General features: G+C 42.1%; 1 long non-coding RNA gene across 2 annotated transcripts; it reads left to right on the top strand.

Moving 5' to 3' along the window:
- The first annotated feature begins 4,451 nt into the window (after positions 1-4,451).
- LOC134809819 (uncharacterized) lies at positions 4,452-19,481 on the top strand. Of its 2 annotated transcripts, XR_010156371.1 has the most exons (7): positions 4,781-4,961; positions 7,968-8,132; positions 10,552-10,655; positions 12,920-13,666; positions 14,714-14,855; positions 15,387-15,525; positions 16,314-19,481. It is a non-coding gene; the product is annotated as an uncharacterized LOC134809819 (long non-coding RNA). The 2 variants fall into 2 exon arrangements; XR_010156370.1 differs by lacking the exons at positions 10,552-10,655; positions 12,920-13,666; positions 14,714-14,855; positions 15,387-15,525; positions 16,314-19,481 and having other exon boundaries at positions 4,452-4,961; positions 7,968-8,772.
- The last annotated feature ends 2,935 nt before the right edge of the window (positions 19,482-22,416 follow it).

Genomic DNA, 22,416 nt, shown 5'->3' with positions numbered 1-22,416 from the left:
TCTAACACCATGTCCGTCACTCGTCTTTCTGGGACCTGAGGCCTTAAACATAGACCCTGCCCTCAAAACTTGGGGTCTGTCTTGTGGAATAAAAGGGGTGACTTCAAGAACACCAGTCTTTATCAGCCACTTGTGTTTGAAGGTATAGTCTTGGCCTGGAGAAAGCCACAGCACCAGCCTCCCCTGCATCCCCAGTATCTTACTTTGTAAAATCAGAATATGAAAACTTCGCTACCCGCCTACTACCTCTGGGGGGTTGTGGAGGAGATTGCTAAGTTAGTATTTGAAGAGGTTCCTTTAATGAAAGGACAAAAGGCTATTTTTATGCCTATCTCCATGTGTGGCTGCAGATATAATTAGCGGTCATAAAGTTATCCAGCCCTGAATGGAAATCAACTGGAGCATTTTCCTGGCGGATGTGTTGTAGTTGAAATGCCACACACAGAGGTGGGGCTGCTTCTGGAAGGAGCACCTTCGTTGACTGTCTCAGTTTCTTAGTGGAAGGGGAGTTATCAGGAAGAAACGGATGCTCCCTGGCTACTTGGCACCCGGCTTTTCAGTTAAGACCTGCTCTTCCCCCAGGTCCTGAATGGAGAAGTTCAGTTCTTTGAGACTTACATCTAAAACGTTTTACTGAGTCATCCTGTTTTAAATAAATTAACAAAACAGCAACAGAAGGTTGCCCTGAGTCACGTGGCCTGGTTATCAAAGGGTTTAAGGTAGCTCAGGTCTCCTCCCCCTTCCTTCTTCCCAACAAAGACTCAGGGCTTCTTCCTGCATCTCGGTCCCGAATGCCATTCCTGCTGCCCTCCCCCTGCTTCTGTAGTGTAACTAGACTTCCCAAGCCCCATCAAGTGGAAGAAAATTCAGGACTTGGAAATGCACCATTTAAGTTCCAGAGATGATACTCCATTGCCAATAAGGCCATGAAAAACAGAATCATGTTTAAAATCCTTCTGAGAAAGCCTGTGTTGTTTCTAAGTGATACTTGCCAGCAACGCAGGAAAACAAGCTAGTCTCAGGATGCCTAGGGTTGACATGGGGAAGGAAAACAAAGGCATTGGGGCAGCTCATGGACCCAAGCCTCAGACCTTGTCGTCACTTAGAGGAAGTGCCAGGGACGCATGCTTCTGGTTGGTATTTGTGTGAGCTGATAGGCTTTATGATGGGCTTGGGTGTGTGTGTGCACGTGTGCATTTAATAGCAAGTTCAAGTTCAGTGTAACTGCCTTTGGAACAATAGTTTCCATTCTCTGCAGCCAGTACCTGGGTCACTCCCTTGATAATGGGCTCACTGTACAGCTGTGAACTGTGAATTCAGGGACATGTATTTCTGCCCAGCCTTGAGGTTGCAAGCACCCAGCACATCCACACACCTCGATGAAAGGGGCTTCTGGATTGCCATTTGCATATCTAAATAAATCCACCCTCAACCGTACTGTTTTGTCCGTGTTTTGATGAACCACTGCCAAAGGTGGTATTTAGTCTATTTCAAAGGATTTGTAAAAAAGAAGAAATACACATGGCTATGGAATACAAATTCTTTGGACATCAAAACCCTAAAACAATACCCTTTCCCCACCCAAATCCCAAGTGTACCGTACTATCATGTAACCACTACTGAGACAGAGATTTTAGAAGTGAAGGAGATGAGTGATTTGATTTCAGGAGTCTGAGTTTTCAAACTTGTGCTTTTGGAAGTGCTTTGCATGTGAATGGAAAGATGGTAAGCCCCAACTGGCCTCCTGCCCCTAATTCAGAGAGATGGAACATGAGACGTTCCTTCTGCTTGAGGCCACTCTGTAACCTGCGTTCATTAGGCTTTAAAGGCCCCCTGCTATTGTAGTTTTGGACAAATAAGCCCAGAAAAAGGTTAAAAAAAAAAAAAGAACCCCCACTATTCTGCCAGATTTCTCCTGATAAAAGACAAAAGCTAGGGAAAGGTTTACACACAGGTAGCCAAGATGAGTTCATTGGCATTCAGGGGTCAAACAGCTAATGTCTGAGTGCCAGTTTGGTTTGGAGGCACAAACTCGTTTTTACATGGTGCTGTTCAGCCGCCTACCTCACCCTGAAACTCCATCCCGCAGTACAATGACGTGCCTGGGGCCAGAGTTATCAGAGCTGGTAGGACATGACTCTGACCTCCCTCTGTCCCCAGGCTGCAGTGGACCCCTCCCAAGGGCAGTTGGGTGACACCATCAGCTTCTTGAGGCTGCTTCTCACTCATTTGCACCCCAACATGTGAATCGAGGTTGGGTACTACTAGGCTGTCATCCCCGGGATCTCCTCTTCCCCTGAGCCCCACCATCCCGGTGTCAACAGAACAGGGCTGGGACTCTTGGCTTCACCCCCTTAGGAATGTGTCCAACCACAGGCCTGGAGAGGAGAGCCCGGCCGTGCGAAGCTTCAGGTCAGGAGATGCAGGAAGCTGGCAGGAGTCAGGGGGAGATGCTTTTTCGTGAGGCTGTCTGGACTCTGGGTCCCCACTGGCCCCATGGGACACTGGTACCACCCCCATTCCCTGTCTGGGCTTGGGCATCACTGGTCCTGCTGTGCAGACAAATGAGGGTTTTGTAGAGGTTTGCTTCTGTGGCCACACGAACAACAGGTGCAGAGGCACTGTGTCTCTGCTTCCGAAAATAGTGCCTGGAAGGAAGGAAGTGGTCAGGCCTAATAGCTGGTTTTAGCAAAAATGTTAAGTCTGTCCAAGAACCCGGGTTGTGCCGTGGAAGGATCAAGATGTAGCACATTTCAGAGTTCACATAGTCTGAAAACAGCCTGCTCTGGAGTCTGACCAAGTTTCTTCAGAAGACAAGCAGTGTGTGTGCTTCTGTTCCTGTAAGCACACTGCCCTTTGGAGGTTTGGTCAGTTTCCCCATATCTGCTTTATAAACACGTTCAGACAGAGATTGCTGGTGCTGTGGAATGTAGTGTGCTGGGATTGTGCAACCGCTGCCCAGTTAACCCCTTACATGCATGGCTGGAGAAACACCAATATCACATGCAACAGCCTGTGTCGCGAAAACAGTTAATTTTAAAAACACAACTTTTTTTTTTTTTTGCAGGTGCAAAAAAACTCCAGAGTGATAGCATCTTTAAGTTTCACTTTTGGTTGGGAAGCATATTTTAAAATCTAAACACCCAAACATCTCTCCACATGAATCATCAGGGAGAGGATATCCAAGATGTTCTGGCAGCTTGGGTTGTGTGTCTGAGAATACTCTTATTCTCCAAATTTTCTCTAATGTGCCAGTTCAGAAGCGTTGACATTTCGAATCCACACATTGCACCGGAACTCACTGCCTGAAGTTTCAGGATAATGTTAGCAGCGAGATGGGAGTGCGTTCCTTAATCGGGGGAAGGTGATGACTAAGCCTTTATTCATCCCCAGAATTAACATTGATCCATATTTTCTGCAGAGTTCACTCTGCTGAATCCCAAGGGGACTTCCCCGGTGCTGTGACTCAAGAGCACATGTTTATGCTGCAGTATCTTTTCTCTGGGAAGCTCATGTTTTGAATGTAACTGAGATGCAGAAAAGATGTCACAGGCTCAGCTCTGAAATATTCAGGGTACAAGCAATAGAAATTTTAGTGAAAAACATAAAATACAACCCAAAGCCATTGCTTGGATTTTACCTGATGGTCCCGGGGATGCTGTGCAACACAGCTGATATGGGAAGGAGAGCACAGGTGGATTTGTGTCTTCAAACTTTTATTTGCAAAATTGATCTAAAGTAATGTAATTACAGTGCCTTTCTCAGCAACTAACATATTTAATTAGGGTAACCAATCATCTTTTTGCCCAGAACTGAGGGGATTCTCAGGACATGGGGCTTTTAGTGCTAAAACCAGGAACGTCTCACGCAAACTGGGAGGGGATGTCACCTAAATGTAATGCTGAGTTACATAGCACGAAGGACATTTTGTGTTTTTGGAGGATTTTTAAAACCCAGGTAAATGTTTCATGAGGAGGTGTTATTGAGGATATCTTGTCGATGACCCTATTAATGCATGAATTTAATGTGGTGTTTGGTTAAGAAAGGTAGATTTCGTTCATTCAACCCTATGTACTGAATTCCTGCTATTTTCTAGTACTCTTCTAAATGTCAGAGAGTTGTTACAGAAGTGAACAAAACAAAGTATTTGTTCTAATGGAGCTTAAATCCTAGTAAGGTGGACAATCAACAAATAATAAAAATAATCTTTGGGTGACAATCACTGCTATGGAGAAAAACAAAGCAGGATATGGAGTGATGAAGATATTCAAGGCTTTCATTTTAGAGCTTAAAGGATCGATTGCAGGGTTGGCTGTTGTGAAAACCAGCAGTTAGAGGGAAAGAAGGAAAACAGCATATATCAATGGGGCTTAGTTGCAGGAAGCAAAAACCACGCCAGCTATTTTAAGCAGAAAGTCATTGTCTAGAGAGAAGCAGGTGTTTACAACGTTGTTGGGAAGGCTGGAGGAGCCGGCTTGCGGGTGCTTCCACATCTGCCACCACCGTAAAGGGAGGAAATCAGGAGCCTGTCACTGGGAATAGTGACTCCGAAGACACATTGTTTTAGCTGAAATCTGTTCATTAGAAAGTTCTGTCACCACCACTTTAATGTCTCTCGACACCCATGCAATCAGTGGCTGAACTTTGAGACATGGCTTCAGAAAGCCCCGGTGTTACCACGATCGTGCTTGCCAGTGTTTACAGCCAATCAGTAGGAGGTGGCTTCTGCCTCCATTCTGACTCCCAAATCTCTTGCAAATGCATATAATTGGTTGAACCTAATTCACAGTTAGAACCCCAGCTGCAAGTGAGACTGGAAAAATGGCTCTCAGAGTTCCCACCTCTGCAGTAGAGGAAGACACTCCAGAAGGAGTTGAGAATGGGTGCTGAGTGCCTCTTCAGGATGTCTGTCACACCTCAGGAAACCTGCCAGGAATACCAAAGGGAGTGAAAAATCCAAGGTAAGAATATCCAGAGAATAAAATCTGCATCCCATACCTTCCAGTGTAGATGGGAAAGCAACATATGTAGTGGGAAGAGAATACGTTTTTTGAAATCAGATAAACCTGGGTTCACTCTGCTCTTATTTGCTGACGACTTTGGGCACATCTCTTTGTATCTATGAGAAGAAGTTTCTTAACATATAAAATGGAGGTATTGACACCTTACTTGCAAGGTGAGAATTAGATAAGATAATGTAAAGTATGAAGTACATTGCAAGCACTCAATTATATCAGCCACACCATCTGCATATAAAATAGCTAAGATCCATATTTTGGAGCACTGATTCCAAACTACCCATCTTCTCCCAGACTTCCATGAATTCAAGATTTGACCACTGAGGATCTCAGAGCTCAGACATGTGACCCCAGTTTCTATATAGCTAAAAGTAGTCTTTCCTTCTCTGAGCTATCCCTTTTTTGAGCAAGCCTCATTCTGTTGTCAAGTGGCATAAAAGGAGCTGAGAATTTATTCCTTTCTGGTAGAAGTTGAAGGGGATATAAACCTGCTGGCAGTTAATTTAATTTGATTTTTGTTTTTTAAGACAGGGTCTTGTTCTGTCACCCAGGCTGGAGTGAAGGCTCACTGCAACCTCTGCCTCCTGGGCTCAAGCCATCCTCCCACCTCAGCCTCCTGAGTAGTAGCTGGGAATACAGGTGCATGCCACCATGCCCAGCTAATTTTTTTGTATGTTTTTTGTAGAGACAGAGTTTCACCATGTTGCCCAGGCTTATCTCAAACTCCTGAGCTCAAGTGATCCACCCGCCTCAGTCTCACAAAGTGCTGGGATTATAGGTGTGAGCCACCGTGGCTGGCCAATTTTGTTTTTTAAACAACATAGATTCAAACAAACTTTTTAAGCTTTATAAAGCCACCCAGTAGAATTACATTAACTTTTGATTATTGAAGTGATTCTAATTTGCTTCATTCTGGCCATTGATACAGTTTCCCTTGTGACCAGTTTGCATTATAATTCCCACTAGATCCTGGGATTCATGACATTTTGACTCAGCAATTTTGAAATTGGGAATATTTCAACATATTCATAAAACAGAGCTACAAACATTAAGCTTTTGTGCTTTCTTGGTATCTTTCTACCCTATGCTAGAATCTCACACTCAGGACAGGATGAGGGAGCTTACATGGCAGGTGCTTTGTCAGAACCTAACTTGTGCCAGGCATGAGGGCAGGGCCAGGCCTTCTGTGTTATCTGTTTGCATAAACAGATTAACGTAGGGGCTGAGGAGGCTCCTGGGAAAAGAGCTAGAAGAGCTTGTAGAGAAGGGATCCCAGGAAAAGAATCTAGCCTGAGGATGGGGCCAATTAGGCTCTGAAGGTGGTAGGAGGTGTTCTTGGTACAGTGTCTTGACGGCTGCCTGAACCCGTGAAGACACCTGCCTGCTTCAAGGGGTGTGTGTACCTTGAAGAGAGAATGGCTGGGAGTGTAAAACTGCCACTTCAGGTCCCAGTCACCCCTTGTATTAGCCCGTTTTCATACTACTATAAAGAAATACCCAAGACTGGGTAATTTATAAAGGAAAGAGGTTTAATTGACTCATAGTTCCACATGGCTGGGGAGGCCTCAGGAAACTTACAATCATGGCAGAAGAGGAAGCAGGCATGTCTTACATGGCGGCAGGTGAGAGAAGCCCGTGAAGGCAGAACTGTCAAACACTTACAAAACCATTAGATCTTGTGAGAACTCACTCATTATCTCGAGAACAACATGCAGAAACCACCCCCATGATCTAATCACCTCCCACCAGGTCCCTTCCTCAACAGTGGGGATTATGGGGATTACAATATGAGATGAGATTTGGGTGGAGGCACAGAGCCAAACCATATCACCTATATTAAGCAGAGTTTTCCCTAGCTATTTCTTAGTGGCCTGAGACTGGGTGGCAGATCAAGTAGAAGATGAGAACTTCCCCAGTAATGACAGAGGCATATGGCCCGGTAAAAGTTCCTAGACATTCTGGAATAGGACTGCATCAGTAGATGCTATGGTCTGAATGTTTATGTCCCCTCGAAATTCATATATTGAAACACAATCTCCAGTGCAATAGTATTAAGAGGTGGGGACTTTGAGAGATGATTAGGTCATGAGGACTCCGCCCTTATGAATGGGTTGATGCCCTTATTAAAAAGGCCTAAGGAAGCTTGTTTGCCCCTTTCACCATGTGAGGACAGACAGAAGGTGCCATTTATGAGGAACAGGTCCTCCCCAGACACTGAATTTGCTTACGCCTTCATCTTGGACTTCCCAGCCACCAGAACTGTGAGAAATAATTTTCTATTGTTTATAAATTACCAAGTCTGAGGTATTTTGTTATAGCATCCCAAAGTGACTAAGACAGTAGGGAAAGCAGAAGTCTTAGCTAAGGAATGAAAATTGCCTAAAGGCAGAAAGGTAGTAGGTAGGCCGTTGGCCCAAGCAGTGGCAGCTCCAGGGCTAGGGATGGCAGAAGTGTACTTAGTGGATTGGCACACAAAAGCAGAGAACCCTGGATACTAAAGGTGGAAGGGACCTCAAAAATGGTAGTGGAGGCTGGGCGCAGTGGCTCACGCCTGTAATCCCAGCACTTTGAGAGGCCAAGGTGGGCAGATCACCTGAGGTCAGGAGTTTGAGACCAGCCTGGTCAACATGGTGAAACCCCGTCTCTACTAAAAATACAAAAATTAGCCGGGCATGGTGGCAGGTTCCTGCAATCCCAGCTACTTGAGAGGCTGAGGCAGAAGACTCGCTTGAACCCAGCAGGCAAATGTTGCAGTGAGCCGAGATTGCGCCATTGCACTCCAGCCTGGGCAATAGAGTGAGGCTCCATCTCAAAAAAAAAAAAAAAAGGTAGCAGCAGGGGGTGCTGCTATTGAATTCCTGAGGTTTCATAGGCTGGGGTCTCAAGGTTAGGACTTGAATGTTTAGGACAGCTCATGTAGTAGTAATATGACATCATGTGTACCTACAGGTTGGGAAGCCCTGGGACATTGAAGTTACAACTGGATGATAAAAACAGAGTTTTTTCCTTGTGACGTGACCACTGTGATGTAAAGCTGTATCTCCTTCATTTCATCAAGAAATTCTTAAAGTTCTCCCCCAGCTTGCTTTCATCTTTCCCTTCATTGCCAACTCTGTAAGAAGTACCACCCCTTTTCTTTGAATCTGATTCTCCTCCAAGAAGCAATGCTTCTCTGAGGCTTTCACCTTTGCTCACATCAAAGCCCCCACACCGAATAAATACCATCCTTACATGCCCTTCCAGAGACTCCCCTAATGGACGAGCTTCATCCAGCAAAAGATAACTGGGGAAACTTCAGCAAAAGGACTGTTGATGAAAATGTGCTGTATTTGATTGTATACCTAAGACTGAAACAGGGAACATGGTTGGAATTATACTAAGTAAATATGATATGTTCTCACAAAGTAGAAAGAATGCAACTAACTAATATAGAAGAAGAGGGAAAGTAAAATAATATTGTTTACAATTTTATAGGTATTGGGTGTGAGTTAAATTATACCACTTAAAATGAACAGAACAGACAGTAAAAAGTGAAGTAAGAAAAAAGGACAAAGTTATCATAAAAGATATAAATTCAAAAGTATCGAAATACTTATGCATCAAAACAACTATGGCAAAATTTTACTGATTCAGTATTATGCCTATGAAAATTATTCCGTTCAGTGATTTGGAGAAGAGGGTAAAGAAATGTTTACACATCAGAATCTGTGGAGGGGAGAATGTGTGTCTGGAAAGAAAATGGTATTTTGTCTCATTGGTTTGATTTGTTTTTAGTTATAATATTTCATCTATTTTGAATTTTATAAAAATAACAGTAATGTATGTGATTTTTATGCTGATGAAGAGAAAATGGATTCAAAAAGGTTAAGAAACACTAATCCCAGGGAGCCTCCAGAATAATTGTGGCCATCTGAATTTGAACCTCCTCACAGAACCCTTAAATTCAACAGGAGCACAAGATAATCACCCATGGTCCATGCCTTCAGCGTTAGTGGAAGATGGAGGATACCACAAATGTTAAGTGACCAATAAGTAGAGAAACAAACACCATATTCCAAATGAACTCCCATCACTTATACCCACTGTAAGCTGTGTGCAGAGAGTGGGAGAAAGAAGACTTAAAATCCCCAGGAAAAAGAGGAAAGAGGCAGAGAAAACTTAGACATAGCATAAACAAAATCACCTCCAGAAAGTAAAAGTTTCACTGCTAAGTGACACATTCACAGCACAGTTAAAGGGAAGGGGATTGAAAATAAGCAGAACCAGAAGTAGCAGCTTCAAAGGAGCATTGCTTCTTGGGGAGAATCACATAAACTAAGAAACAGTAGTGCTCCTTAGAGACTTGATAGTGATGAGAAAGAAGGAGCTAAGAGGGAAAAATGGAGGATCTTGCAGAAATTAGAGAGAAATAAGACATAATGGCCCACTATCCCATTACTACCCATTTCTGCACTGCACTGACAGGAGAGGATATTCCTGAATTAAGAACCTGTCCAAAAAAATTTAAAATAAATTTTAAAAAGCAACCTAATTCCAAAAAGAGCTACTATTAGAAGAACACATACACACACAAATGAGAATCATTACAGTTTAACTGATGAGAATTCTTAACCAAAACCAACCAAAGAGCAGAAAAAAACTGTAACCCAACATTCCAAACTGAAGTAGTTATCTTCAAACAATGGGATGTATTTAGAAAAAAAAAAAAAAAAAAAAACCCAGAAACAGAAATTTGATAACTAAGGCCCATAATGGGCACAAAATAGGAAGACATGCAATGAGTTGATTGAGCTATGGAATGAAATTCAAGAAAAATACAAAATCATTTCAAAAATGAAGAATAGATTACAAGGTAGTGAAGGATAATAGATTTGAACATTGAACAATTTCAACATTGAAAAGGGGCAGTAAAATAAGGAAGGGAATAAAGAAGGATGTAAACAGGGTTAAACACAAGTGATTGGAATGGAGGATGGGCAAATAAGATCCAACATACATATGATAGGAGCTCCTGGAGAAGAAAAACAAAGCAATGGAATGGAACTGTAATTCAAGAAAACTTTCCAGAAAGAAGAGAAAATATAATGTATGTATTGAAGAGGCCCACTCTATATCTAGAAAAACTGACCTAGAGAGAATAACTGAGATATTTTTAGTAAACTATGAGGCTTTAAAGGTAAACACACACACACACACACACACACACACATAATCCTCAGGGCCTATGTTATTTTCCTGTGGCTGCTGTAACAAATGCCCACAAACTTGGTGGCTTAAAAGAACAGAAATGTGTTATTTCACTTTTGGCCAGAAGTCCAAAATCAAATTGTCAGCAGGGCTATGTCCCCTCCAAAGCCTCCAGGGGAGGATCCCTCCTTGCCTTTTCCAGCTTCCAGTGGCTCCAGGTGTTCTTTTGGCTTGTGAGTGCATGACTCCAAACTCCACCTCTGTCTTCACATGCACTTTTCCTCTTTATCCCTGTCTCTTTCCTCTACTGTCTCTCTCAAATCCCCCCTGCGCCTTTCTCTTATAGGAATACTTGTCATTGAAATTAGGGCCCACCTGGCTAATCCATGATGATCTCATCTCAAGATCCTTAACTTAATGACATCTGCAGAGACTGGTTTATCAAATAAGGTAAGATTCACATGTTGCAGGGACTTAGACATAAACATATCTTTTTGAGGCCATTATTCAATCCACTACAGGGCCTCCAGGCAAAGAGCTCAAATTACTTATAAGGGTAAGAATACTAAACTGGCATCAGACTTCTCATAAGCAACAGACAAAGCAAGTCAATAATGGAACAGCCTTTTAAAGGACTTACGAACAGAGTGTGAGCCAATGTTTTTATATCCAGCCAGGCTCTTTCAAGTATCAAGATTAAAGTAAAACAGTTTCAACATGCAATAACTCAGGGACACTGTACACATGTACAGGAGGACTCTCCTAGAGGTTGAGCTTTGAGCAAAACTAGAAAAAATTTAGCAAAAGGACTGGTGGTGAAAATATATTTTGTGGTTGATATGGTCTGGTTCTGTGTCCCACCCAAATCTCATCTTGAATTGTAATCCCCACAGTTTGGGGACGGACCTCCTGGCAGGTGATTAGGTCATGGGGACAGTTTCCCCCATGCTGGTCTCATGATAGTGAGTGAGTTCTCATGAGATCTGATGCTTTTATAAGGGGCTTTTCCCACTTTGCTTGGCACTTCTCTCTCCTGCCACCATGTCAGGAAGGACATGTTCACTTCCCCTTCTGCCATGATTGTAAGTTTCCTGAGGCCTCCCCAGCCACGTGGAACAGTGAGTCAATTTGACCTCTTTCCTTTATAAATTACCCAGTCTCAAGTATTTCTTCATAACAGCATGAAATGAGCTAATACAGTGGAGTATATTGCATGGTGAAAATTTAATATTTTTAATTGTATAGTTAAAACATGGGTGAGGACATGGATTAAAGAGTAGTATATATATATATTATATGTTCTGAAAAGCAAAAATTATGCAATCAAAAAGAAAAGAGAGGGGAAGAGAGAAAGAAAGGAGAAAGCAGAGAAGTAGAATTAACAGTTAGGTAGAAAATGGGTGAAGGAGAAGAGTATAAATGGTCATACCAGACAATAGAATGTTCAGTAAGAAGAAAAGGAAGTTAGAAGGGATTAAAATGGAATAAATACAACCACTGGAACAAACATACAAACATTCTGAAATGCCAAAAGAAATGAAAAAAAATAAATAGCAAATACAATATGGCAATTAAAGAAGGAAATATGGTAAGTATGACACATGCAGTAATTATAAAATAATATGATACTTGAGACCAAATATATGAGTCATACCAATAAATGGATTGGGCTTCAGTGGTTTCTTCTCTTTTCTTGTTATAGTGATGAATAAGCCAATTCTCAAACTGACCCACAAGGCAAAACCTGACCTCATGCTATATTTAATAGACATACATCAAACATGGTGATTTAAAAGGCCAAAAATGTAAAAAACTGGCAAATATATACCAGAAAAATAAAAACAATAAGAAGGTAGGATAGTGATTATTATATCAGATGAGTTAATTCAGGCCAAAAAGCCTTAAATGAGACAATGAAATACACTATGCAATATTGAAAACCAGGTTTCACAGTTAATGTACAATAATTATGACCATGCACCAAATAACACAGCAACCACCAATATAAAACAGAAATCACACAAAGTGAGAATAGGAATAGAATATTAAACACATTAATAGGAGACTTTAACATCACAGCCAGTACAAGACAGATTGAATGGGAAGAAAATAAAGTTGTTTAAATAACTTAATAATAAAGTAGACCTTATGCATATTCAACACTATGCCCTAGTAATAGAGAATGTATTTTCTTTTCAAATATACATTGATCATTTTGAAAAATTGGCAATATAAGGCCAGGTATGATGGCTAACATCTGTAATCCCAGCACTTTGGGAGGCCAAAGTGGGAGGATCACTTAAGCCTAGGAGTTCAAGATTGCCAATATAGTGGGACCTTGTCTCTACAAAACAAATACAAAAATTAGCCAGGTGTGGTGGGTGCATCTGCAGTCCCAGCTACTCGGGAGGCTGAGGTAGGAGGATAGCTTGAGCCCAGGAGGTTGAGAGTGCAGTGATCTGTGATCACGCATTGCATGATTAGCCTGGGCAACAGAGTGAGACCCTATCTTAAAAAGAAAATTCATCATATATTTGTATTTATGGTTGCATTAAATTAACCTGGATAGGCTTGGTAGACCTCTGCTTTTACTCTAGCTTCTGCCATGGTCTTTTCTAGTATAGTCTGAGTTGCATGCACAAGAAAAACAGTTCTCACTTCAATGTGTGATTAAATCCAAAAGTTGACAAGTTATTCTCTCTGACCTTTTCCAGACACAGCATAACAAGTATCTCCTTTTTAAGCACAGGATGTGGGATGATTGCAAATAAAATGTGCTTTCAGACACAAGTTTCAAGGGATAGATAACTCCTTCACATCTGCAGGCCTAGTTGGAGAAGTATTAATATTTGATGCTTCTGCTCCTGCAAGCCATTTGGTATGCCAGTCAGCTGGGCTGTGTGTTCCGTGCTATGGCCTGTGAGATGTACAATGTCATCACATGGCTATTCGGCAGGGTCAGTGGGAAACATGAGAAATGATAAGTTAGTTGCATATGAAATATGTGCAGAAAAGAAAAGCTGAGCAGTCCTTCCACAGAGCATGCACAAAGTACTGCTGCTTGTGCTACAACAGTTATGTCATTTATTATAAAGTATATGTTATGGTTAATACTGAGCGTCAACTTGATTGGATTGAAGGATACGAAGTATTGATCCTGGGTGTGTCTGTTGAGGGTGTTGCCAAAGGAGACTAACATTTGAGTCAGTGGGCTGGAAAGGCAGACCCACCCTTAATCTGGGTGGGCACAATCTAATCAGCTGCCAGCACGGCCAAAATAAAAAGCAGGCAGAGAAATGTGAAAAGACTAGACTGGCTTAGCCTCCCAGCCCACATCTTTCTCCTGTGCTGGATGCTTCCTGCCCTTGAACATCAGACTCCAAGTTCTTCAGCTTTCGGACTTAGGCTGGCTTCCTTGTTCCTGAGCTTGCAGACGGCATATTGTGGGACCTTGTGATCCTGTAAGTGAATACTCCTTAATAAACTCCCCTTCATATATATATATACACACATGTATATATATGTATATATGTATATATACACACATATATGTATACATGTATATATATAGGTATATATATACATGTATATATATACCTATATATACATGTATATATATACCTGTATATATACATGTATATATATACCTATATATATACATGTATATATATACCTGTATATATACATGTATATATATACCTGTATATATACATGTATATATATACCTGTATATATACATGTATATATATAGGTATATATATACATGTATATATATAGGTATATATATACGGGTATATATATACCTATATATATACGTGTATATATAGGTGTATATATATGTGTATATATATAGGTGTATATATAGGTGTGTATATATAGGTATATATAGGTGTATATATAGGTATATGTGTGTATATATACACCTATATATACCTATATATATACCTATACATAATATATACCTATATACACGTATATATATACCTATATATGTATATATACACGTATATATATACCTATATATGTATATATACACGTATATATATACCTATATATGTATATATACACGTATATATATACACCTATATATACCTATGTATATACCTATATATATACCTATATATAGGTATATATATACCTATATATACACCTATATATATAGGTATGTATATACCTATATATATACCTATATATACCTATGTATATACATATATATACACATATATATACCTATGTATATACGTGTATATATATATACCTATATATATATATACACACCATTAGTTCTGTCCCTCTAGAAAACCCTAATATGGTATATACCTACACCATTTATTTTGTTATTTAGTAATTCCTTTTTTCTTTTATGAGAAACAATTTTGGCAAAATGAGCTCTTAAAAAAATGCATGCATGCTCGATGAAAAAGTATTACTGTCTTTTGGCACTCAAGTAGTTCATAATAAATAATGTAATTTGCACAAAACGTTTGAAGATGTTTGCCATCCAACAGGGACTGTGGCTATATCGCTGACCTCAAGAAAACCTGCGGACAAAATCTGCTAAAGAAGTATCAGCATCTATTTCAAAAGTTAGCCATTATTTTAAGAAGACTGTGCTGGAAGACGGGTATTTAACACAAACAGATGCAAAAGGTACATTTCCGTGTCACTGTGAAGCAGTGCTGGCTCCTTATTTAATCGGACATCTGCTCTTCCAAGTGCATTTTTTCTGCTTGCAATAGTGGCTCCCAGGGAAGGGCTGGGGGTACTGATGGGCCTGACGGTGGGTGGAAAAACCCAGGCCTTCGGTGTGCCATGCAGCAATGTTCAGCAATGTAAAAAATGAGGCCTTTTCCTATAAAGGAAATCAACCCAGGTAAGTCAGGTTTATCTGAAAGGCTTTGTGCCGAGAGAGGGGTTACATGTGGAGGATTTCATGGCCAGAAATGAGAGGAAAGGGTTTCTAGCTGACCCAGTAGGCGGGGGTGGGGGGTGGTATTCTTGTTTTCTTTTGGAGGGGACAGGGTCTCACTCTGTCACCCAGGCTGGAGTGCAGTGGCGCCATCTCGACTCACTGCAACCTTCGCCTCCCAAGCTCAAGCAATCCTTGGACCTCAGCTTCCAGAGTAGCTGGGATTACAGATGCACGCTACCATGCCCGGCTAATTTTTGTATTTTTTGTAGATACGGGGTTTCACCGTGTTGACCAGACTGATTTTGAACTCCTGGGCTCAATCGGTCCACCTGCCTCGGCCTCCCAAAGTGCTGAGATTATAGGTGTGAGCCCCTGCGCCTGGCCAGGGATGCCGTTCTTCACTCTCCAGTAAGCAGAATGGCTCCAGAAGGGAGGGCGAGGGCTAAGGGGCAGAGGCCTGAAGTCCTGCTTGCTTTATCTTCTGGTTTCAGTGTGTGTGCAGGGCTGCGAGCGCTGGCAGGGGCATCTGGCTGCCCGAGGCACACACGGGTCATGCTCACTCTCACGCTGGGGCTCTGAGCGAGGGTGATACTGAGCCCAGATGCGGTGACTCTTTCTTCCAGAGCTTTGAGTAAATTTCTTCCAGAGACATCTGCATCTTGGCGCGGCTTGGCTTTGCCCTCCTGTATAGGTTCTTGTTATTTATTTCCGGAATTTCCGGAGTGGGGCATTTACTCTTCATTTTAAAGGACTGGCTGGGTGGGAATTGTTTCAGAGGCGGCAAGGCACAGCTCTTACTGGTAAAACAGAAAGGGAAGGGCATTTGTGTGGGGACTTTTAACCACAATGAAAAGGTTGTTTGCTTTATAGCTATTAAAAAGAAGGGGAAAACGTCCCACCAAAAAGCAAAATAACAACACACATGAGCACACAAAGCTGCAAAATTCTTGGATAGGATTAATTTCGAATTCCTTGATCAGATTCAAGTTGGTGTTTCACAATAGCCACATCATTACTAATTCAAAGGAAGTTCAAGGCCTTGGGAAAGAAAGCCTCCATCTCTTAGCACAGCCGTGAAAATATGCATTTTCCTGTAAGCCTTCAGAAAATGACGTCTGAGCTAGAAGAAATTAACCTAACGGCAGTTCAGGCAGGAAGCTTAAAATAAGCTTAACTGTTGTCTTCTTCCTTTTTAGGTTGGTTTCCCTCCAAGCTGGGATTTGAACTCTCTTATCTCCAGGGTTAGGGTTGGAGATGGAGTTGTAAGGACAGAAAGGGAAGAGGAATACACACATTTTTAGCTGATGGACTTGGCCCCAGCTTTGCAGGCTAACTGAAACTCCCAAGGCCTTGAGATTTTTGAAAACTGCCATATTTCCTCTAGTTGAAGACTCGTTTTATATTTTTTCACATGTTAACATTTATGAAATTGGGATGTGTAATGTATGCCCTGTCAAAAAATTTTCCAGCAGCCATTTAGAGGAGTGACACACCAACGTGGCCTGCCTGGCCTGTGGCCACACCTCCTTAGCCAGCTTCGTGGAAGTATCTGTTCATCCATTTTGTCATTTTGTTTTGTTATTTTCATTGGTGGCACAGCACCCTGTTAACTTAGATTCATGCCCCTAATTGCCACTGAAAGTGTCTTTCACAAAGATAACTCTGCTTTACAGCATTGGAGCAAAAGTCACCATGCGTGCAAAAGATTGCCTGGCACATGCCAGGCATTAGGCATCGCCCCCACTGCACAGAGTAAATGACACACTTTTCAAAGCAAGGGGAAATTGGTATGACTACTTCATGCACCATTAAAAACAAAAAACTATTATTCAGGCTCCAAAATCTTTAAAAGCTTCTAGTGATTTTCAAAAGAAGCTGCTTAATGTTTATCTTTAAAATAAGGAAAAACAGAATTATAAGTTTAGCTGAAGAGGAAATGCCAATAAACCACTAGGATTCTCTATGATGCCCTCAAATTACATTGTCAATCTTAAGTGTGCTGACGAGGCCAAGCTCATAAGCATGGCCGGAAACTGGCATTCTCCATACCGCTGTGAGTAACTGTGGGTGTCCAAAATCATGTGGAAGAATATTTAGTCTCTGATAATGAAACAGGCCAGAGTTAAACTTTGGTAATGAAAGCAGCATATAATGGCATGGATAAGTGAATTCTAAAGTCATTTAAGAAGACACACAGTAAGATGTGCCTCTCTCTCTCTCTCTCTCTCTTTCTCTGTCTCTTCCTTTCTTTTCCTCCCTTTTTTCTTTCTTTTTTTTTGGCGGGGGACAGAGTTTCATTCTTGTTGCTCAGGCTGGAGTTCAATGGCACGATCTTGGCTCACCGCAACCTCTGCCTACTGGATTCAAGTGATTCTCCTGCCTCAGCCTCCCGAGTAGCTGGGATTACAGGCATGCGCCACCACGCCCGGCTAATTTTGTATTTTTAGTAGAGACGGGGTTTCTCCATGTTGGTCAGGCTGGTCTTGAACTCTTGACCTCAGGTGATCCACCTGCCTCAGCCTCCCAAAGTGCTGGGATTACAGGCGTGAGCCACCGCGCCAGGCCCCTCCCTTCTTTGTTTCTAATCTCTCTTCCTTCCTTCTTTTCTTTCTTTCTCCCACTGAAATGCTGCTATTAAATTGATAGAGTATCTTATAATTGATGGTATCTTAGAATTGGGGAAATAGAGTGTTTGTCAGGCTGCTTGACTTAGCAGCTGAGGGTTGAAGGGATGGAGGTAATTTCAAATCAGCGAGATTACTGGATTTCTTTTTAAAAGGTGCTGATGAGATAGAATCACCATAACAGAGTCAAGCGCAGATAAAAAAGATCAGCAAAGGCCAGGTTCCCTCAACTTATTTTGAATGGATGGAGAAATGGTGAATCTTGGGTTTGTGAGTATGACCAGTGGGTCATACGGGCAGAAAAGCAAGCGGCAGTCTCAAAAGCAGAGGGCATTTAGAATCCAAGGTTCAAGCTGGAAGAGATCTTGGTCACCTCCTTGTTGAATGCCTCAATTGAATGGATGAGGAAAATGGGCTCATATGGCAGAAATAATCTGTAGAGCTAGGACAGGATCCTAGGTGTCCAGCCCCCTGTTCTACGGATTTTCATTTGGAGAAGTCAGTCATGTACCTGCCTCAGGGCCTTTGCACCTCTTTTCTCTTTGCCCAGATCATTCTTCCCCTAAATAGCCACATGGCTTTCTTCCTCATCTCCTTCAAGTTTTTGCTTAAATTTCAGTTTGTCAATGAGGTCTTCTCTGACCATTTAGACCAGAATATGCCACCTTAAAATATGACTATGGAAGACCAGAATATGCCACCCCAAAATATGCTTCTTGGGCATAAGGATTATTTTGAGCTGATTATTTTGAGAAACTGCAGACACAGGAGTTCTAATCTGAAAACAGATCCCTGTGCAGGGGAAATCTATATCTATAAAGGAAGTCTCTGCTTGTAAGAGTATCTCCCTCTCAGTATCAGGGCAAGAAGGATGCGTGGAAGTCACTGGAGACTCTTGTCAATGAAGCAGGTGCTGACTTAATTCTGCAAAACAAACCTTACCCTTGTCTACCCTGAGTTTCCTGGTGACCTCCCCACAGCACTCCAACCAGCAATGCAGGAGAGCTGAGGTCTCGGCATCCTCATTCACACCTGGTATTGCCAGTTCTTTCTTTTTAATGTTAGCCATTCTCATAGGTGTTTGTATTTTCAACTTACACTTCCTTAATTACTGATGATGTTGATCTTTTCATGTTTAATAGGGTGGAAACAAAGTTAAACAGATTTCTCTACTGCAGCAGGACTCAGAGCTTTTTTGAATTGCCTGACGGGCAGATTGCTGGGAATTCTTTTTCTATGGTCAAGTAAAGATTACAAGGCTAGAATTCCAGCGAAGCTATTTTGGCAAATACTGACCTACATGATTGAAGGGGTCCAGAATATGCCACCCCAAAATATGCCACTTTGACATACGGTTTATTTTGGGCTGCAAGCGATTGAAAATGAGCAGATGCAGGATGAATCCTCTGCTCTCTTTTTCTACCTGAAAACAGGGCGTAACATTCCCTTTGTGGAAGGTGTTCCTCGACTCCCATAGCAGGAAGTGTAGAGCAACTCTTACCATCAAAGATGGACAGTCAGCATTGAGATGAGTCTGCATAAACAAACTTTTTTTTTTTAAAGTTTGTTCCATTAATCTCCCCCATGTATTTGCTAGTCACTTTCCCACAATGTATCATCCCTTTCCTTTGTTAAGATGATATATACGTCCCTGAGCCTAATCACTTGGCATTTCACTACTTTTCTGTGAACTCCTATGCACGTAAAAATATAAATACATTTGTATTCCTTTTCTCCTGTTAACCTGTCTTGCGTCAGTGAAATTTACAGGCTCCAGCCATTCAACTTATGGGACAGAAGAAAGTTTTTCCTCCCTAACGTGATCAAGCACATATTCTTCTAGAAAGCATTTCATCCCTTTCCAAGCAATTCATTTCATATTACTTCCTTCTGATTTCCCTTCATAACAGAAACATTTTGGGGTTATCAACTATGCTACCTTCAAGCCTTTGCTCATGCTATTCTACCTGCTTGGAATGCCTTTCCCTTTTTCCTCTTCTCACTTAATCTACCCAGCCTTTCCAGTCTTCCTCCTGCCTCTTCTGTCAGAAATGAGGCAGGAATAATACAGGGTGGTCGCAGAAGAATAGAAAATTCTAGGCAGGCATTTCACAGGACTAGCAAAAGGAAACTGTTGAAATAGCCACAGGAGCTAGGGGCTGATAGGACCCTGAAAAAACTAGGGTGTAGGCCAAGCTGGCTAAGACCGACTAGACCCAACATGGTGCTGGATTTGACTCAGGTTTCTCTTAGGCCCTCATTATTCATTCATTAACATACAAATCACATACCCACCAGTGCCATGACAGTTCCAGGAGCACCCATATTTGGTGTAAAAGTGGGTGGCACCACAGTTCTGAGAAATCTCCACCTTTTTCGAGGAATTTTCATGAATATTCCACCCCTTGGTTAAAGAAACTCATAAAAGTAGCAGCTCCAAACACCCTTGCGCACAACTTTCTCTGGAGTCCGCCTGCCCTCCCCTATCTTGAGTGTGTACTTTCACTTTGCAACAAATCTCTGTACTTTCACTATTTTCTGACTCATCCTTGAATTTCTTCTCCCGATGATATCAAGCACCTGGGCACTGGCTGGGGTCAAGGTCCCACTTGTGTTTGGGGACCTGCCCAGCCCACCGGTATCATGACTGGGCCACTCATGGGACTCATGATCAGATCCTGACTAGCTTTTTTCTATATTTTCCCAAAGGAGTTCTGCTCCATTTTTCTAACTAAATAGTTAGTGGAAGGCCCTAGTACCCTAGACCTTTTAAAAAGTCCCTTGATACATTGAGCTGAGCATAGCTATTGCTTACAAACATTTACTGAATTCGTACACAGTAAATCAACAGGCATTTATGTCAGCTCACTTAAACGTTAGCTCTTCATTTAGCCAGCTACCAAGAATAAATGTCAAAAAGAGAACTTTGTAATTCCTGGCTAAAAGGGGAGAAGACATTTAATTGGAAATTATGGAGCTCACAGCTGGCTTTCTTGGAACTTATAGATGAAATTAAAAGTGTATGGCCAAGCCTACCAACAAAACCCCCAAACCATTACTTCTCCTTTGACACATCATTCATGAAATGAAGGAATTAGAGAGATCACCCAGTCCACACTTATCTCCAAGCTGAATTGCACCCAAGGCTGGAAGAAACAAATGGAGCCCATGGCATTCAAATTTCTGTGCCCTTCTCTCCTCTCCTTGGTTCTCTCCCATGTTTTGTCAAACTTCCCACACCCAGCTCCTTAACCAAAGGGACTGGCTAGGTCAGGCAGAGGTTGAGTCAAGAGTGCTCAGGTGTCCCAGGATGACTGTCAAGAGTGGTGGCAGCTCTCCTATGTCTCAGCCCCCCAGGAGCACCTCAGCCCTGCAACGGCATCAAACTGGGTGGCACACACTAGTATGGAGCCAGAAATCAGTCAGTGGGAATATGATGCACCCAATTTTACAGTGACTGTGTCCTGAAACTCCCTGTCCTTTGTTCTTTCAACAAATATAGATTGAGCAGCCATTATATATCAGGCACTATAGGAGTTCCTGGAGGATACTGGTCTGAAGTTAGCATGATCTTGACTCAAGAAACTTATAGTCCTGATAAGAACTTCCACCAGAATTCCAGATGTAAATCATGTTTCCTGGGTTATGCTATTGGTGGTGATGGTGGGGGAGGGAAGGAGGGTGGGTTGAAATAAGAGCCTACGAGTAGTCACAGATTTGTATGGCTTTGACTCCCAGGCATAGGAGTTGGGAGTTTTGAGGGTCATCAGTATATGAAGTTCTTTGATCTTCTTGGCTTCCAGAAGGCAGCACAGGCCTTGCTGTTTGCCCATGCCCATGCGGTCAGCTCTCTTGGGTACCGTGGCATGCAGATGCAGACACTCACCCAAGACACCGTGTAGTGCTGATTACTGGCTGAAGACACTGAATATCTGATATAGTTTGGATGTTTGACCCCTCCAAATCTCATGTTGAAACTAGATTCCCAGTGTTGGAGGTGGGGCCTGGTGGGAGGTGTTTGGATTGTGGGATTGGATCCCTTATGGCCATCTTGGTGCCATCCTTGTGGTAATGAGCAAGTTCTTTATCTACTAGTTCCTGAGCGATCTGGTTGCTAAAAAGAGTCTAGCAGCATCATCCGCTCCCTCTCCTCCTCTCTTACCATGTGATATGCACACACCGGCTACCCTTCACCTACTGCTCCAGCACCACGCTTCATGTACAGCCTGTAGAACTCTGAGCCAAATAAACCTCTTTTCTTTATAAATTATTGACTTTCAGGTATTTCTTTATAGCGACAGGAATAGACCAAGACAATATCTATCTATCATCTATCTATCTGTCTCCCCACTCCCACTTCTGTGACAGGAGACTTATCACCTAGTCCTGCCCTCTACCCAAGCTTCTGTGACCATCCCCCACTCAAATCTGCCCCAACAGTAACCTCAAGTGGGCTTGAGTCCTTGTCACCCCAATTTGCACTAATTTTGTTTCCTATGCTTCAGAATTGTACTTGTTAATATATAAAAATATTCAGGCTGCCCTAGTTTATGTAACACCTTTGAGAGGTGGCAGTGAGCAACCGCTTCCGCCAGGTGCACACAGCCCCCCACCAGTGTGCAGGGTCTGGTCATTGGAGGACAGCCTAGGTTGCAGCTGAATCTTACCTCATCAG

Source organism: Pan troglodytes, chromosome 3, assembly GCF_028858775.2.
Source record: "Pan troglodytes isolate AG18354 chromosome 3, NHGRI_mPanTro3-v2.0_pri, whole genome shotgun sequence".
Taxonomy (NCBI): Eukaryota; Metazoa; Chordata; class Mammalia; order Primates; family Hominidae; genus Pan; species Pan troglodytes.
The sequence above is the reverse complement of the archived record's forward strand: the minus strand, read 5'-3'. Positions and strand labels throughout refer to the sequence as shown.